The sequence below is a fragment of the Zosterops lateralis genome, assembly GCF_965231275.1.
Source record: "Zosterops lateralis genome assembly, chromosome: Z".
Taxonomy (NCBI): domain Eukaryota; kingdom Metazoa; phylum Chordata; class Aves; order Passeriformes; family Zosteropidae; genus Zosterops; species Zosterops lateralis.
Window position 1 is genome coordinate 26,252,359 of NC_139800.1, and position 17,419 is coordinate 26,269,777.

At 36.6% G+C, this 17,419-nt stretch overlaps 1 protein-coding gene across 6 annotated transcripts in view; it reads right to left on the reverse strand.

Moving 5' to 3' along the window:
* Window positions 1–17,419, reverse strand: part of RIT2 (Ras like without CAAX 2) — a 182,728-nt gene that overhangs the window by 47,926 nt on the left and 117,383 nt on the right. The window contains exon 6 of one of the 6 annotated variants that reach the window (XM_083883564.1): window positions 8,524–8,578. The exons of the other annotated variants lie outside the window; for them this stretch is intronic. The gene's annotated coding sequence lies outside the window, so the exon portion shown is untranslated. Of the gene's footprint in view, window positions 1–8,523; window positions 8,579–17,419 lie in introns of those variants that run through there. 6 annotated transcript variants of the gene reach the window in all.

A 17,419-nucleotide genomic window follows, 5' to 3' on the forward strand; every position in this document is an offset into this window, starting at 1 on the left:
AGTATTTATGAAGTAAAATCAATCCTCCCTTCCCCACTTTCCATGGATCAAATATATGCGCCTAGCTACAGATGAATTAGAGGAGAAAGCCAAACTATACAGACTATGTATGTTCTATCTTCTTTCTTCAATTGCTGTTCCTGATTACTGTAATTGGATAATGTTCTGGGGTCTATCCTTGTCATATAAGAAAAGAGGAAGGTGATAGCCCTCACGACATATGACATTATCTGAAAACTCAAACGAACAATTTTTCTCTCAAGGAATAATAATCTCTTTATTTGTTAACATTTTCAATGCAAGGACCAAATGTTTTGTAGTGAAAAATCACCCTGGAAGTCAGAACTCAGACAAAGTAAAAGCAAACACAGGCTAAATGTTTCAACTGCACTAAACACTTCTGTAATCGTGACTTTCATCATTAGATTTTTCTTTAATTTTTCAAGATTACTGCTCAGAGGGAGCATTGTCTGATCACAATGTGTATTAAAAATGATCTAACTTTGTTCTTTTCTTCATTAAAAAGAGTCATCTTTGATTTTGTATGCAAGGATATAATACATTGAATTCCTGTGTACTCCCTTGCATTCCAGGAACAGTCAAACAAGTCACACACTATTGAAAGAGGTTAAATGTCCTCTGCACAGTCATAATTCACCAACTATATCAGGCAATAAAATCCTGTGATAACTCACTTTTCATGACAAACCCTGTAATGAGAAGTGAAAATGGGAAAAATTCATCTATTCACTTGACATAGATTGTAACTAGAAAGAGAAAAACTGGACCAGAATTAACCCATTCTTGCAACAACTACAGAGCTGCAAATAGATTATTCTCCTTGTTTGCCTTCTTGATTAATTTAACTTTTTAAAAATTATTATTCTTGAATAACTCTCTAGCAGCATTACTGAAGAACAGTAACTAAAAATAGATAAAAAGAAACATTTGAAAGTGTGTACCCAGCTAATGTCTATTTCCATTGTGAAGACTAGCAATCCAGAATTATATTGAATTCAAATGCATAATTGAACCACTGCCTAACAGTTATTTCCCCTTTAAATAAACCTGACTTATTTTAGAGTTTATAACTCACTAAATCCACATATGCTCAACTGTCAAAAACAGATAACTTCTCCCCATTTTACGTAGCTACTGAGCACATGATACATTGAATAATGGACTGCAAGGTAATAAGAAAATGAAGGAATTAGTCACATTCATCTTTAAAAAGTATTGTGCCATGATCCAAATATCTATAGCCAGATCCTAATACTGAGTAGATGATGGAAATAAATATGCTGGAAATCACCAGATATAAATAATGCAAATTTGTATTTGCAAGACGCCATACAAATGCTGTTGAAATAAGGGTGTTTCTGACACCTTTCCTGAATACAGACATTAAAAGACTCTCGTGGGGGCTCTCAAATGACTGGAAGGGCTTTTGGACCTTTTTTTTTCCTGTGAATGAGAAGGTCTTAATGCCTGAGACACCTCAGGAGAACAGAGCAAAATAGTACAGAGCATATGACAAAGATGTGGGAATGAAGAGGTGGCTCAGCTACATAAAATTATATGACAGCAGAAAGCTTTAAAAATATTAAGACTATGTCATTTCTGGCACATTTCTAGAAAGCTACATCACGTAGTATCAAAGTGACCTCTGTCCATCCTGTCACACCACATCAGCTTGTCTTTTGTCACTATGCCTGTTGACAGTGTGCTTTGTGATGAAGCATGACATAGTATGGAGGACAATAAGAAATGAAAAGCTATCCTTTTGTGGCACATATTGCATTAAAACACCAATAATACATTTAGATCTCCTTGGAGAATCAGAATGAATGCCTCCCATTGTGGCACAGGGACACATGTTTACAGATTTGAGTTAAAATAGTTTTTCAAAGAAATGGCCCAGTATCCTGTTATTTTGAATTAAAGTGAGACTCTCTTACACTGAGGATTATTTTCTCTCACAATATATGTCATTCTATTCTGTTGTATGGTGTCAGTAGTGAGATCTGTTTCCTAGCTTGTCCTTTTCAAGAGAGAATACAAGTGATTAGGTATCTACTCTGCTATGTACTAGAAACTTCTGAATGGAAACCACAGCAAAAGGTTTCCCACTCCCTGCAGAGTTTGCGTGCTCAGAGGAGCTGAGCAATGCCCCTTCTGCCTTTCACATCCAGTTTAACAGGTGTCTTTATCTAGGAAGTTTTATGGACATGAGTAAAAAAAAAGCACAAACTAAAGGTAGAAGAAGCAATACAAAAGAAATGGCAGGAAAAGACTGCTAGCAAAGCAGCAATAAGAAAAAATTCTCCTTTTTGGACAAAGAATAACAAAGAAGCATGTCATGGAAGTTGGAGACCATGGGAAAATGTACATGGATGCAGGCAGTACAAACAAAAATGCTGATGTGAAAAATAAATCTGGTAAAACAAGAGGAGTCAGAAAGACTGAAATTTGCAGAAGAGAAAGAGGACTCTGCTAGCCTGCAGCCGAGGTTCATATTTCAACTGCTACTTACACTTCATCATGTCTCTGTAACAGCAAGTAATGCATTGTAATATATTCTTTTTAATTTCTCTATTTCTCAACTATGAAACAGAAGACTGGGACAAAGTATTCTATCATTAAGTACTTAATTTATTACTAGAATAATTTTTTTCTAGATATTCGTGACACAGTCTACAAGAAACTGGTTGTGTTTTCTTCCTTTCTTTTCTCATGCAAGGCTAACTTCATGCTATCCTTGCACTGCATACTTTATTATTTAGTATACCACCAATATTATATAAATTTTTGTTTGCTTCTAAGAAACACAGAGCCTACAATTTTTTCATAAATCTTAAGTGGCCCTAAAGAAGACATTTCTGAAAATCCTGATCATTTGCAAAGGCAATGATAAAGCTTCTATTAGCTAACCTCTCTTTGCATTTATTTGAACAATTAAGTTTACTTAATGTTATCACAGACAGAAATTTATACAAATATGAGTGGTAGGAAGAGTAAGATGAAAGAAGAACAATTTCTCACTTTCAAAAGGAAAACAGAAAACACTAAATTAAACCAGGATAATTATTATGTAAAAATATCACCTTAATCTAAAAAGAGTTTGAACAGACTCCTTTGAGAAAAATTCACTGCGGACTGGTACATGCAGAAACATTCACTCCTGACCAGAAGCTGTTTGAGGGTTAGATTTGTCCTGATAGCAAGGTCATTATCTGTTTTGCTGATGTCCCTGGGCTGTGCTGGTGGGCACTGTTGAAGAGCATGGTCTGCCTTGCAAGGTCACATCATCTCGGCTGTGCCACAAGAAGTCGCTGACAATGTCTGATATAAAGACTCATGTCTTGCAATGCAGAAACAACTGCCCTAAATCCTTAGTTTCCTGCAGAGCTGGAAAGAATATGACTATCTGGTTCTGAGCACAGTGTAGTTAAGCAAGACTAATTAGCGCTTTGAGCAGTGTCTTTACAGAAGAGGCTAAACTATTTCTGGACTACAGACTACAAATTATCCCTGTACTTCTCATCTGCACAATTTCTGTTATTTTATGTGAGGTCTGGGATCTCTACAGTATACCATGGAGAGATGGATACAGTATCCTTGCCATGATTTTTTTTCCTACCAGTACTTAAATTAAATGAAGAAGGATTTAATACAAAATTGTGTATCTATATATTTTACAATATGTGCACACTTAGCATTATCTTGTGTTTATTTGTCTTAGCATTATCTTGTGTATATTGTTTTCAGGCAAGTTTCCAAGCTGTATTAGTTAAAACTATCATCTTATATATAAAATATTTTTCAAATGTTCTTTCATATTTGCAGCATGAGTCAAGCTATTCATCAAACCAAAAATGGATCCTTTTCATTTCAACAGAATTGGTATTCATTTCTTTTTAATGGACTTGCTGAATAACCCATATAATTATTTTTAGGAAATGGACTTTTGTAAATTGTTTTCCACTAAGATTTGGGTTCAGGTGATAGATTTAGTCATCATATATATATATTCTTTGCTGAAATATTTTTTCACTAATTTATTAGCATTTAATAATTCATTAATATGACCAAGGCAGATATGATGATAAAAATTATTGCTTCTCCAATTATAGAATTAGTTATAATTCGGAATTATATTCACTTTAACTTCCTGGACTCTATAATCCTTCATAAAGGAAAGAAAGACCTGCTGTTAAACTGCAATAAATTCAGTTGTGTATTTTGCCAAGTTACAACCCAAGTTACATAATTTTTTTGTTTTGTAAATCAATCTTCTCTACATGAACAAGTGATGATGGCCAAAAAAAACCCCAAAAAACAGTCACTGAAAAGAAAAATTACTGTTGAGTAAGAGAGGACACTTTTGGTGTCACTTTCCCCTGGGAGCAAGGCTCTCTTACTCTGCATTTCAAAGAAGGATGATGTGGACTACTACAACTACTCACTTTGAAGACAAAAGAAATAGTTCTGAAGAAGGAGAAGAAGAGAAAAGAACACATTTATTTCATATGAGTTCAAATCCTCTTACCCCCATCATTTTCAAAAGGTATCCTGAGTTCTGAGCTAGATCACCATCGCATTTTCCCAAAATCTTTAGGCCTTCTTGCACCTTTGCTTTTCAAATTGAAGAATCATGGTTTTATTAATGCTGTCTTCAATGGTTTTCATATAACAGCTTCAAATTGACAGGGGGCAGAGATAGACAGGGAGAAATTCTTCCCTGTGAGGGTGCTGAGGCCCTGGCACAGGTTGCCCAGAAAAGCTATGGTTGCCCCATCTCTAGGAGTGTCCAAGGCCAGACTGAATGTGGCTTGGAATGACCTGGGATGGAAGCTGTCCCTGCCCATGGCAGAGTGCTGGCATGAGATGATCTTTAAGGTCCCTTCCAACCCAAACTGTTATAGGATTCTGTGTGAATTGGTAGCTCCTTCTTAACATGAACAAAGTCACTCCAATGACTAGTATGCTTTCACAAAATACACTGAGTTAAAAAAACATCCAGAACAAAATAAATTCACACTGAATGAAAGAACTGGAGAACAGCCAATAGCTCAAACTTTTAATAATTAAACCTACCTGCAAGTGCTTTTCCTGGCCCTAGCCCAAGCCCAGCCTTTTTATTACCTTAGGCACTCTAAGCACATGCAATTTGCTCTGCATTTTATTTCAATCCTCATTAAGTTGTTTCAAATGTGGTGAAAAAAAGAATTACTATAAATTTGAAGCTGTGAAAGAGGGAAGGGAAAAAACATTCCTGAGTATGCTGAGCAGGTGAGAAAGTAGAAATGAGATTATAACAACCCTAAATAGTTAACCAAAATGCCACTGTTTCTCTAAATAGGTGTTATTGGTTTTGGTTTTTTTTTTTTTCCATTAATACTTATCTCTACCTCTTTTCTTCAAAATCCGTTTGCAATTTTTTCCTTTAAATACAGCAGGAAAATTCCCTGTTTTTCCATTCCTTTTTTCCTCCATATTAGGATAACAAAGCAACACTACAGCTTGCCTCAAGCTGCAAAAGCTGGGACTAACAGGGTGTAGAGGCCCTGTGGCCACAGTGATTTTTGAAAACACAGTTTAGTTCTGAGGCTCACGTTTTGCATCATTAAGAACCAGTGCTTGGGTAGCATTATCTAATCAATGTCTCTGTCTAAAACGTAATTAGTCTTAGGACTGAAAGAAGCAAACGCAAGCCATCATAAAAGTCAATCAGCCAAGATATTTCTGTAAAACTACTAAATAAATTATCATTTTCATTCTATATGAAGGTTTTAGATAAACCTTGTTCATAGACTTTAGGTGTTTTAGGAAATTATTTTATTCTTTTTAAAATAGCTGTTTCTCTTTTGTGTATTTTAACAATTAAGTGGCGATGTAAGCTGTCAGGTTGATAAGCCTAGAATCTGATTTTCTTCTTTCCATAATAATCTCCCATTAGCTTTTGTTCCTCCAAAATCAGTGAATGTGTTCCGTTCTCTTCCTGAGAGAAGGATCAGGCCCTTCAATTTTTGTGACAGTATATCATACCTAATGGAATTCTCTCCCTCTCCTAAGGTCTTTCAGTGCTGCAAGTTAGTGAATATTTGCTGAATAACTTGGCTGTTTATCCCTCTCTTTGTTTACAAGTCTCTGGTCTCTTAGGTTCTCAGGGGACAAATGAAATTGGAAGGGTGACTTTTATACAGCAAAGTGCTCTCTCAAAAATATAATACTTATTATAAAATAATATATATAATAAACTATTTAAATATATTAATAAATATTTTAGTTAAAATATATTAAAGAATATATAACTTTGGTTTCCAAATAAATTTCCAAAGCATTTTTTTTCTCATAAAATCTGTTCATGGAAAATCCAATTCCTCAAAATACTATGAATGGAATTATTTTCACTTTTATGGTATTATCATCCTGTTTATGTCAGTCAATGAAGCAGCGTTAGATTCTTTTCTGTGATATTACCGATTGTCATGGTCTCAAAGTGCTCTTTGAAAGGACATTATAGATTTCAGTCTAAATCCGATGTAGTGGTGTGGTTTTGGTTTTATCAGTTTTATGTATGTATTTGTTCCTTGTTTTATATTCCTTTTTATAAGTTATAATGGTTTGCTCCATGCCACCCATGTTCCGCTCTTATTGGTTTCATCCCAACCCCAGTTCTATGTCAATCAGAAGTTATCCAGCCCCTGGGTCTTGTCTGTCACTTTGGGGTCTCTCCCAAAAGTCTGGAAAGTTCCAGTAAGAACTCCAAGTGATTGGACAAGACTTTGGCTGTCTCCCCACCCGAGTTATTGATTTGTTACAATGTGTGTCATTTACCTGCAGAGCCATACCCACATGATCCCTGATTTGTCCTCAGTTAAACCCATCCCTGAGTTCCTCCCCCCAATAAAAAGTGTTGCATTGGGGGGTTTCCCGCTTTTTTTCCCTCGCTTTTCCCCCCCGCTGCTTCTGCTGAGGGGTGTCTGCTGGGGCAGATACCCTGATGAATAAAGCCAGCAGTTAACCCAGAACAGCCTCCTCTTTTTTCCTGCTGTCGTTGCTTCACTCCTTCAAGCAAGACAAGAACTCACAGGGTTCGGTGAGGTTCACCCAGCTACCGAGCCGTGCCCTTCACTGTTGAGGTGTCAGGGCTGGCCGAGGCAGAGACAAGACTCCTCTACAATCCGAGACGGTAGAAAAAGCATCTCATCATAAGTTCCATAGATCATGGAATAATTAGCTCATTGTTATAACCTACTTGGGCTTGACTCCAAAGCTTTTTACTGCCAGACACAGGGTGTGATGAAAGTCACTGGAATACCTTTAATTTATTTTGATGAACTTTCTGTCAAGTTCAGTGTTTGAAATTACATTATTCAGTCATAACAATAGTTGGCCAGAATATATTACTTCAGTTTCCAAACAACTTCCAAGTAATGTTTTTGGTAAAAGCTGTTAATTGAAAATCCACTTTCCCCAAGCACTATAAACAGAATTATTTTCACTTTCTGATGGAAAAACGTGGGCTAATATTGTAAAAAGAAGTGAAAAGTCTTTAAAAAAATTAAATGTCAGTGGACCTAAAAAAATCCAGCTTAAGTAGAAATATTCCATCCATGCCTACCCATTCCAATAGGCAGCAAACTATCAAATAAACATATCAGCAGGATATAGTCCCAGGTGAACTGTTAATAGCCAAGGGAACATTAGTTATAGGGCTAGATAGCTTTTACAGTGAACCCTAAGCTTTTTACTAATTGCCTGGCTTATTTCACAAAAACAGACAACAATGTTTTTCTGGCAGTCACTCTCTACAGATGTCCTTTGTCTCAAAACATCTGCAGTTGCAAAGGAATCCAGTCATATGCCTGTGTAGGTACAAAGATAGCAGGAGTGGTTAATAGGATTTTCAACTTGCTTTTCAATTTTTTCCCTTTTCACCTTATGAATCTGAATAAATGAAAAAGAGTTTTGTGAATTACAAGTCCCATCGAAGCGCCTGTATACAATAATCATTTAATTATTCAAGTCTTTCTGCTGTTATCATGGATTCAGTAATTGGAATTTCTTTTGGACCTTGTATGATGATTGCATTTCTAAGAGAAAGAAAACCTTTTATTTTGTATTTCTTTTCTGTTCCTTTACATTCGTCTTTTTTCAGAAGGAAGGATATCTGGAATCTTCCTGAACATTTCAGAATAGCTAACCCATATCATTATCCATAAGGCAAAATGCTCAGGTTATTCATCCAAACAGCAGCTATTCACAAATACGGGATTAGAAATGCTTCTAACGTCTGATTTCTGAAGATCAAGGCATTCAGTGTCACAGAGTGGGTTGGGTGGCAGGGGGCTTTTTTGTTATTGTTGTTTTGTCTGGTGGTTGTTGTTATTTTTGTTGCACTGATATGTTTTTCAGTTGCCAAAGGTTATACACATATGATAAAGGGTGAGAACAACTGAGATGGTATCCTTTGGACAGAGGCTGACAGATAAATGTTGGTACTTCTTAGAAGAGTATGCCTTCACTTCTTTGCAAACATTCACTGCACCTTGCACTTCACTCCACAGCAGGTCTGGAACCAATAAACAACTACCGGTGAGGGTACTCAAACAATCACTTTTACCATGAGTTATTCTGTAAAGCATTGGATGCATACCACTCTACTGAACTGGCATCCCTGTCCTGCATGGCCTTCTGCCATTAATTTTAGAGTCCTGGCTTGAGCTATAAAGGAAAAGTTGGGTTTTAAATAAGATAGACATGAGAAAGAAAAGACAGGCAGCCAGGCAGAGAAAAAGAAAAAGAAAAAGAAAAAGAAAAAGAAAAAGAAAAAGAAAAAGAAAAAGAAAAAGAAAAAGAAAAAGAAAAAGAAAAAGAAAAAGAAAAAGAAAAAAGCTGGAGAGGGACTGTGTGCATGGACCTGGAGGGACAGAAAAAGGGGAGAAAGCTTCACACAGACAAAGCACAGGTTTGGATATTAGAAAAATATCTTGGCTGTGAGGGTGGTAAGGCAAGGTAGATGATGTCCAGAGGATCTGTGGCTCCTCCATCCCTGGCAGTGCTCAAAACCAGGCTGGATGGGGCTTGGAGATACCTTGTCTAGAGGATGGTGTCCCTACCCACAGCCGGAGGGTGCAATGGGATCATCTGTATGTAAGGTCCTTCCAACTCCAACCACCCCACAATTATATAATTAGAGAGAGATGAAAAAGGTGCTATTTTGATTGTTGTTGCAGAGCAATATTAGCAACTTTGTTCATGGAATAGCACAGAAACCTCTGCCACATTGTAATGAGCCCCTGAATGTCACTGCCATCACAAAAACCACAAGAAAGAGTGGAGTTGCATCCCCATTTTTCTATCTGATTTGCAGTTGTCTAATTCTTTGCTATTCAAGAAATCTGTCTAAAAAAGCCCAGGTGTCTATGGGCCTACTGTTGGACCAAATCGCTGGCTGTGCCAGCTGTAATTCCTGCATCCAAAGACTGTTGCCTGATGTCTCAGCACACAGTGAGCAGAGGCAGTGTGTTCAGGAAAAATTGTTCTATGTTTAGAAAAATAATATCCACAGTGGCCACTTAAAGCACATAATATTGTTAAGACTAGCAAAGTGAACATGATTGCTTTTTTTTTGAAAACTGCTCTTTTGCAAGAAATGATAACTTTACCAGCTGATTGAGGGAGTCAAAAAGCTATAAAATGAAAAAACCTTATCTATAGGAGTGACTAATAAAAAGATGAGACTATACTTGACATTCAGAAACAGTAAGAGTACCCAGATGAGGGTTGAATATATTAGCTTAAAATATCATGAGATGCTATTAATATGTGAAAATTAAAACCCTAGTAAAAAAAAAAAGGAAATCACTTTGCCAAAATTATAAGACACAGCCTTAATCCCCTGGTGGGTCTTCCTGGAGGAAGACTCCTTTTTGTGAAAATTATGGATACGAAGCCAAAACCTGCCTAGTGGTCTATATCATTAATTTTGATATGGGAGAAATAAGAATGGTGAGATAACATCTCCCAGACACCAGCACAGAACTTTATCCAAGAAGTAGTAGTAGTAGTAGTAATAATAACTACATGTTTCTCTTTCTGTAAGCTTTTCTCTTGGTTGACAAATTTTATATATTTGAATAATAATTTGTGAATTTATACTTCACAATTTTTTTTAAAATTTTGATTTTTGATTGAGATTTTTTAGACTCTTAAAACTTACCATCTCTTGGTAAAAACTCATGTGAGTATGGTGAACATTAAATACAGAATATCTATTTCCCACATCTAGATCTGCCCAACAATGCCTTAAGCAAAGAAATGAGTACTAATATCATCAGCTATAAAAATTCAATTATAAACACCCTGAATAACAGCAACAACAAAAATAGTAACTATAAAACATTCCACAAAACATTGTAAAATGAAACAGCTACAGAAGTCTGCAAAATTGAGGTCCTGAAATAACGAGAATTAAAGAAAAACCCTCCTGTTTTCATTTCTCAGGTGATTTGAACAGAAAACTCACCTCTACTTGGCACATGGGTCAGTTTTGAAGATTAGTTATTATTTTTCTTTCAAGATTCAAGTATGAAAAACATGAAAAACAAACAAACAACAACAAAAACACCAAAACCAAAACAAACCAAACAAAAAAAACCACCCCAAAAAAACAAAGCCACAAAACCACCAAACAAACATGAAATTAGTCCAGACACCTGCAACATTCTGTCTGGGGCAAATTCTTGGTAACAAATGATAAATCAACAAAACCCCATTCTCATCTCTGAATTATTGAGTCCAAAACTAAAACCTTTGAGAATCTTTAGCAATCTACCATTTTCCTTGGAAAAATATCTCATGATGTGTAATGATCTTGCCTATATATTTTAATTATTTTTAAACTTTTTAAATAGACTTTTGAGTAATAATTTCTTAACATTCACCACAGAGGGTAACTAAATCTTTAATGGACTCCTGGTGCAACAAGTTTAATGTTGCAATTTAATTGAGGTTTTATGCAAGTAAAGGAAAAAAAAAGAAATCAGTAAAGAGATTTTCTTCCATAATATCCATTTTTTTTCTCTATTTCCACAGATTTGCAGAGTCACAGAATATCCTGAGTTGAAAGCAACCCATCAGAATCATTGAGTCCAATTCCAGGCACTTTCCAAGGTACCCAAGAATGCATGTAAAAACCCCTTTTCCCTGTCCCCCCAGTTTATTTCTGCTCAGTTTCATCTCCAGTGGCACTTTGGGCATACAAATTTTCTGACTGCAGTGGCAAGAGGCATCTCTTTGTTTCTCCCACATCACCTGACATTGCTCTTTTAGAACACACGCTTCCTTTTTTCACCTTTGCTCCAAAACAAATTTCTGCTCATCCAAGCTAACCTTCTGCCTTGTCTGCTTGATTTCCAGCATTTTGGAATTGCTTGCTCCTGTGTCCGTATGAAGTAAACACAGCACCTTCAAGAGCATTTCCCCCACCTTCAAAAGCATTTCCCTAGGGGACTTTACTCAGTAGATCCTTGTGCAGCCTGAAGTTAACACAAAACTGAAAAAAGAAATTTTGGCAACTTTGTTTTCTAGATCATCAAATAATGCAGCTTTAGTAAACTCATTCTGAGAATTTAAAAATATTTTGTTTTATTTTATATACAAACTATTATTGTTCAAGCATAAAGAACCTTCTCCTTAGTCTCTTTTCCTTAAGTACAGACAACATGTTTGATATCTGTTTAAAGATACTTAGTAAAAACATCTTCGGGCCTGCTATACCATCTTCCACTTCATTTTGAATTCTATGATGTAGATTGTCCAGTTCTGATTCAAGGATATTTTACTTTGGAGACTTAGCTCTAAGCTTGACTAGGCAACTTTCATTTCCACTTCATCAACTCCTGCACACATTTCTCATTTTCAACAAATTCCTTTCTTTGATTTCATTTCTAAATTTCACAAATTCCTTTCAAACAGGAACAAAGTAAATTTTAGCTTTGGGATCACAATTCAGCAACATACTGTGTCAGTGAGTCTCTCAGAATGTTGGATCCCAGTCCCTCCTTTCACGTACTTTTCCCAATTATTTTAGATTACTGTTTTTGTACTGTTTATATAGGTTTTTTTTAAAGACGGAACAGAAATATGGCTTTTGTAAATTCTTCTGCTATTTGCTTCTTGAGAACAGATTCTCATTACTGAATTAATTTTTAAATAGGACTATTTCTTCTTCCTCCCCAGCCCCAAGTGACCTATGTCACTTCTTTTTGAACTTGAACAAATCCCAAGATTTCCTCACCATTTTTAGCCAACTACATTTCTGGTTTCACTATGGGAACATTGAGATAGTTCTGAGGAACCAGGTAAATCCCTATGTCAGATGGCAAAATCTGGCAAAGACACTATTGATGGAGACAAAATATGTTTATTTAGCCTCTCACTGGTGAAGGCAAGCACTTCTTTTCCTAGCAGCTAACTAGATTTTTCAAGTCGCTCTACCTGCAGCTGAATCTCAAGGATTTTCCTGCCCAAGACATAAGTGGTGACCCATTGAGTGTACCATCATCTGTGACAGTTGTGTTTCAAAAGTTTCACGGACCATCTCATGTGCTATACTTAAAAGATTACCTGTTAAACAAACTTGTGCCATTTCTGATGGGCCATGCACAGTGTTCATTGGGGAAATCAGGGGCAGGCTTGTAGAGCTGGAACTCATGGTCCCATTTCATGCTCATGATGCAGTAAACTTTAGCATGAAGCCATCAAATGTCATGCTCTGATGTGTAAGAGTTTTTCTTCTAACAGAGGTTGGACCTGCTGGACCTGCTTTCTAGCCCATGACATCAGGTTCTCAGATACCCTCAATCTCTGACATTATACCCAATGAGTTTATGACACAGATTTATAATTTCTGAAATATTATAAATCTGAGTAACAATTGTGATTGATAATTTTAGCTCTTAAATACAGTAAGGATTTTTAAACCACCACGCAGTTTTTCTCGAGGTACAACAAACTATATCCAAAAAGCTTCTTAAGCTCCGGAATAACATTTTTGAGGACCTAAAATTGAAATCTCTTGTTGCATCCCAAGACCAAGATTATTTCTCCTTGAACTACTTTTTCTGAAATAAAAATAAAACAGAATCTATTTTAAAAATCAAATAAAATGAAACATTGACAAAACAAAGCATTTAACCGATCATATATTGCTCCTCTAATGCTGAGAATGATCCACATGAGGCAGATGGGGAACATTTTGCTTATTGTACTACAGGAAACCACTCAGACAATGCATCAGTGAGAGTCACATTAATATGTACATGGAACGGAATTAAATTAAATAACATAATAAATTAAATAAATTATTTATTATGGAAAAAGCCCCTAACATTTCCTATTCTTACCAAAGTGCATGTAAATCTTCAGATTCCTAAAATAGTTATTGTGAGGCTTATCACAAGGCTCAGGATATATCCTGGTAAAAGATCAAAACCTACAACCTTTTTCCCCTGTAAAAACTGTGAGATTTTGAGGACTTCTTCTGAATTAAGTGGAGAAAAGAAAAAAAGAGGGAACCTGCATACAGATCATTCGTATTTGTACAGTGATCTGATGACTACCAGCAAAAAAAGAGGTAAGTGGGAAGTTGATACAACCCAGATGTCTTCACAGCTTTCTATTTTGGGAGTGCTACAAAACTGTTTTCACTTTGGTTAGATTGTCTCTTTAATATAGAATTTTTGTTGAATATGATCTTAAAACAATGTATTAACTTGAGATCACTCTAAATAATTCACTCACCTTCAATTTGGGCAATGTACAAAAAATCATCATTGTTTCTTGCACAGCATCACAAACAGTTCAGAGAACAGCAAACTCTTCTTCAGAATGGAGGGTTTTGCTGGTTAAAACCTTTAAATTACAAGCCCATCCAAACCACAGGTAGTTCAAAGGTCACTTTAAATATTAACAGAAAAACCTCATGTTGTTTTCTGTTTGACCCACAGGACTTCCTAGTTCTATTATATAACTTCCTCACTGTAGTTTTGAATTTTTTACTCTATTTATGAAGTTCTTGTTGTTCCCAAATGTTAGACTCGATATAAGTATGGACTGTTAATATTGCCATTATTCACATTTGTGGAACTTTTTGTAAAAACTAATTCTGTCTCCAGGTGGTGATTGACTGTACAAGGAAGTTTTCCAGGAAGTAATTAATAAATAGCATTTTCATCACTGTCCTTCTCAAACCACAAGTGTACCTGGAATCAGCCACAACGGATTTGCATTGTATTGTTCTATTATTTCAGATCCTGTTTAACAGATGGTTCCTTAGACTCATTCAGAGTCTCCCTAATTTTTCTCTGTCTATTACAGACACTCTTGAGTACACACCTATTGTACTGTGCTTTTACAATTGTTTAATTTAAGCACTCCACACATACCATACTAAATTACAAACACAAAACCTCAGGAGGAATAATGCAGCAGTTTCTACCTATAGTCTCTAACAGATGGGCTGCTATAAATTTTATTTTCACTTTTTTTATTTTCATTTTTTATTCTAGTTTTTAAGACTAGGTAAGGCAGACAAGATTTTCAGTACTTGAAGGGGGCCAGTAAGAATGATGGGGACAAACTTATTATCAGCACCTGCAGCAATATGGTAAGAGGTATAAAGCTGAAGGAGGATCCATTTTTATTAAAAGATATTAAAATATAAGGAAGAAGTTTTTTACAACAAGGGTGCTAAAACCCCAGAACAGGCTGCCCAGAGAGGTGGTGGATGCCCCAACCCATGAAAGATCCAATGTCAGGTTGGATGCAACTCTGAGCAACTGGATCTGTTTAAAGACGTCCCTGATTATTGTCGAGGCACTGAACTACATGGCTTTTAAAGGTCCCTTCTAACCCAGAGTATTCTGTGATTCTGTGAGTTCCTATGACAATAAAACATAACAACCTTCCATCTGAGTTAGTCATCTTGACTCCATTTTCTCTTTATCAGTGAAAGGAAATCATCATTCCCACATATGGCTCACCCAGAGATGCTCTTTAGAGTGCTACTCATCCTGCTGTACAGCTCCACATTAGATTTCCAAAGAGAGGAGAGATTTTTCCCAACCCTAATAATGTTAAGGTTTGAATTTGAGATCTGATCCTGTGAGCACTGTACAGGGGCTATGTCTGCACAGGCAGACATCAGCTTCCTTCTGTAGGCTACCAGACACAGGTATTCTGGGAGGAATAAAGCTTAATCTGAAATCTAAATCCAGATGTGAACAGACTGAGGCACAACATTATATAAGTTTAATTGTTCAATACCCAGACAAGAGCTTTTGTCTGGGCAAAGTCAGCTCTGTTTGTTTGAAACCATAGTCTTCTTTGGTATCTTAATTTGTTAGCATTCAAAATAAGAGAGGGGAAATCCTTGCTAATCATAATTTTGTAAATAATCATAATTTTGAAATTCCATTGCTTGATGCATACATAAAGTACATTACTGTAGCTGATTACAGCCTTACACATTATCAGTTCTCTTGAAGATGTATAAAACTGTTTGGGGGGAGAGAGAAACCAGATATTAATTTCACTAACCTGAGTTGAGCTTTATGTGACAAAGTGCTAGTTTTACTGAGGTGAAAAGCCCTTGATCTGCAACAGAGACTGCAGGATTTTCTTTATACTTCTATTTTGTTTTCATTCTTAAATGTTTTGAAAATTGACTCTCCTTCTGGAGAAGAGCTATATTCCTCTAAGCTTATGTTAAACAAGATGTACCTCAAAGTCTAATGGACCCTCTCTTCTGAGGTAATTGCAAAGCAATCAAATTGTGTAGCCAATGTTATTAGTTATTAATAATCTCTTTAAATATCACTTTCTAAATTCTCTTTCTGCTGTCCTAAAATAAAAATCCCTCAGAATCTGCATATTATTGAGCCAGAGACACATAGATCTCAATAGCTGTCCTTAAAGTATGAATATTGATGCTGTCTGTACTGTGTTAATCAACAAGACATAACTGTGAAGAAAACTTGGAAAGAGGGAAATGAAGACAGAGGAGAAAATCCTTTCTGCAAGGTTTTTCATCATTTTAGTTTTACTATGAGTACAAGATAGAGAATGAAAATAAAATTACAACAGGCAACAAAAGTTATGTCTTCTTTGCAAATACTTTGATACATATATAGTTTGCCCCAAAGCGCACAGTGTTTACTATAGTTTACTACAGATGACTGTTTACTATAGTTTAGTTTAACAAGGATGATTTGACATCAGAATTCTGAGATCCTCCAGTCAGCTTCACTGGCCTTTTTGAAGCACCACCACAATTCTGCTGGTTACAAGGTGTTTTGAGAACCTTCCTCACTGATACGACCTGCACGCTGAAAATCTCCATGAATTGAGTGAAAGCTGGCTCAGATGCTAAAATGTAACACTGGTTTTAGACTCTTTAAAGAGCTGGAGAACTTAACAAACTGATGAAAACACTGGGATTGTTATATTCCTCTTTAGAATAGTGCTTTATCTGTAAGATACCCTTGACATCCTGACAAGGGTTGTTCTGTTTTTCCACATATTAAATAGCCTCAACTCTGTGGCCTTGCTTGGTGATCTGTGGACAGTGGTTGGTGCTGGTTGTTGTCAGACGTGATCCTGACCATGTATTTGGAGCTCTCATGTTGATGTTTTTCTTGGATATGCCTCTTCAGCATAAGACTCATCTGAGGATCTGGATCTACTCACCTCAGTTGGATGCTGCAGACTACCTTGTGCTGGTGTACTGGATTTGGATGGGGTAGAGTTAGGTTTTTCCCAGGAGCTGTGTTTTGGGTTTGTGCTGAACACAGGGTGGATAACACAAGATGTTTTTGTTATTGCTGAGCAGGGCTTGCACAGAGCCAAGGCCTTTTCTGCTTTTTGCACTGCCAGGCTGGGGAGGGGATGGGGGTCTTTGGGAGGCTGGGAGGAGACACAGCCAGGAGAGGCGACCTCAAGTGACCACAGGGATGTTCCAGACTATGTGACATCATGCTTAGTGTATAAAGTGGGGGGAAGAAGAAGGAAGTCGAGGATGTTTGGAATGATGATGTTTGTCTTCCCAAGCCACTGTTACATGTGATGGTTTCTGGCTGTCCGGAGATGGCTGAACACCTGCCTGCCCATGAAAAGCAGTGAATTAATTCTCTTTTTTGCTTTGCTGGTGTGCATGGCTTTTTCTTTCCATGTTAAACTCTCTTTATGCCAACCCATGAGTTTTCCAGCTTTTACCCTTCCAATTCTCTCCCTGATCCTATTGGCCAGGGAGTAAGCAAGATGCTGGAGGGGCTTGGGGTTTGGAGGGGGCTAAACCACAACAGTTGTCTAAACCACAGCTCTGTGATAATGTGCAGCTCCTCACTACTGA